This window comes from Elephantulus edwardii, unplaced genomic scaffold (assembly GCF_000299155.1).
Source record: "Elephantulus edwardii isolate Elephantulus edwardi_28Jun2011 unplaced genomic scaffold, EleEdw1.0 scaffold00028, whole genome shotgun sequence".
In the NCBI taxonomy this organism is placed as follows: Eukaryota; Metazoa; Chordata; class Mammalia; order Macroscelidea; family Macroscelididae; genus Elephantulus; species Elephantulus edwardii.
In genome coordinates, this window is record NW_006399778.1 from 7,305,448 (window position 1) to 7,307,792 (window position 2,345).

At 43.2% G+C, this 2,345-nt stretch overlaps 1 pseudogene; it reads left to right on the forward strand.

The window, feature by feature from the left end:
• The first annotated feature begins 1,451 nt into the window (after positions 1-1,451).
• LOC102869133 lies at positions 1,452-1,868 on the forward strand (annotated as a pseudogene).
• The last annotated feature ends 477 nt before the right edge of the window (positions 1,869-2,345 follow it).

A 2,345-nucleotide genomic window follows, 5' to 3' on the forward strand; every position in this document is an offset into this window, starting at 1 on the left:
GGCACAGGATAGAGCAGGGTTTAGGGCTGTTGTACATAGGGTCGCAATGAGTCGCAAACGACTCGACAGCACATAACAACAACAACAAACAGCCTTAGATCCCTTATGGACACTTTTATTCTGCTATGTTGTTGTTATGGGATATTGAGTTGCTTGCGACTCATAACTACCCTATGTACAACAGCTCTGAACCCTGCTCTATCTTGAGCCAACTTCATTGTCTCTCACACACCTACCCCCATAACTCCAGTCCATCTTATCCAGGGTTTTTCCTCTCCCGCGCTGTCCCTCCACCCTTCTAAGTGTGTTGTTCTTCTCCAAGTACTGGTCCCTCTTTGCAACATGCTCAAAGTATGTCAGATGGAGTTTCAAAATCCTTGCCTCTAAGGAGTAGCCTGATTTCACCCTCTCCAGGTCAAATCTGTTTGTTCTCATAGTAGTCCATGGTATATTCAATGCTCTTCTCCAGCATCATAACTCAAAGCCATCAATTCTTCCTCTATCATCCTTAGTCAGCATCCAGATTTCTGATGGATGATAGCAAGTTATTGCAAAGACTATAGCCTGGATCCGGCACACCTTAGTCTCTAGAGTGACATCATTGCTCCTCAGTACTCTGGAGCGGTCTCTGACAGCAGATTTTCCCAATACAATTCATCTTTTGATTTCCTGGTTGCTGGTACCAAGAGTGTTGTTGGGTAGCCAAGCAAGCTGAAGGTGGTTGTTATTAATCAGAATCAACTTGATGATAGTGGGTAAGCAAGATTTCTGGTGGAACCTCGGCTAAGCTTTGCATTTCAAAGTCAGTGGTTCAGACTCATTTGTCATGTCACAGGAGAAAAGACCTGTCAATCAGTTTCTGTTGGATTATAGTTTTACAGGATTACAGTTGCCATGAAGTCAATTCAGAATCATAATGACCCTAGAGGACAGAGGAGAACTGCTTCAAAGGGTTTCCAAGGTTGCAATCCTTACAGAAGCAGATTGCCATATCTTTCTTCAGTGGAGCAGCTGGTGGGTTTGAACAGCCAATATTTCAATAAGCAGCTGAGCTCTTAAATACTATGCTATCAGAATTCCTTCCATAAAGATTACAGGCTAGGAAATCCTATGGGATGGTTCTATTCTGTCCTATAGGGTTGCTATGCTGCAGAATTGACTTGATGGCATGCAATAATGACAGGTAGATAACAACCTCAGAGAGGTCCTACTTTCACTTCCAAAACAGGTCACCAAATCCAGAATCAACTCAATGGCAATCAGCAAGAACAGCCTGCACTCCACTGGAGCCCCTAGGGAGTTCACAAGGTTTACACATTCAATAGCTAACCAAAAGGATGGGCATGCCAGTTTACCCAGAAATGGCTTGTCTGAAATGCCTGGCAATCTACTTCAGAAAAGACTGGTTGCTTTTTTGTTGTTGTTGTTGTTATTCTTTGCCAGCATCCAAGATGTCAAAGAAAAGACTTGGTGGGTCCTCTGGTGCAAAATTTCAGATTTCCCTGGGTTTTCTGGTAGGAGCAGAGATCAACTGTGCATACAACACAGAAACCAAAAATCTATACATCATCCCTGTGAAAGGGATCAAGGGATGACTTAACAGACTTCCTGCTGCTGGTGTGGGTGACAAGGTGATGGGCACTGCCAAGAAAGGTAAGTCAGAGCTCTGAAAGAAGGTATCTCCAGCAGTGGTAACACAACAATCAAAGTCATACAGGAGAACAGATGGAGTGTTTCTTTACTTTGAAGATAATATAATGCAAAAGTAAACAACAAAGGTGAAATGAAAGGTTCTGTCATCACTGGACCAGTTGCAAAGAGCAGTCTTGTGGCTCAGGATTGCATCCAATCCTGGCAGCATCGCATGATTTACCAATGTATTTGTTAAAAAAACCAACCAACCAACCAACCAACCAAAAAAACTTCACCCAATTAAAAAATATTTGCTACCCAAAAAGACCCCCAAAACACAAACTGTTGTTTGTACAACACCTCTGAACACTGCTCTGTCCTGAGCCAGTCTCATTGTCTCCACCATACCTACTCCTATTACCCCAGTTATTGTGTCAATCCATCTCATCTTGGGTCTTCCTTTCCTGCGTTATCCCTCCACCTTTCCAAGCATGATCCCTCCTGTCCATGTGCCCAAAGTAGGTGAGACAGACCTTCAAAATCCTAGCCTCCAACGAGAAACTTGGTTTTACCCTCCTCTCCAAGTGGAGATCCTATTCTCCATGGTATGTTTAATACTCTTCTTCAGCACCACAACTAAAAGGCATCAATTCTTCTTAGTCATTATCCTGCTCTCTGATGCACAGCAAGTGATTGTGAAGACTATGGTCTGG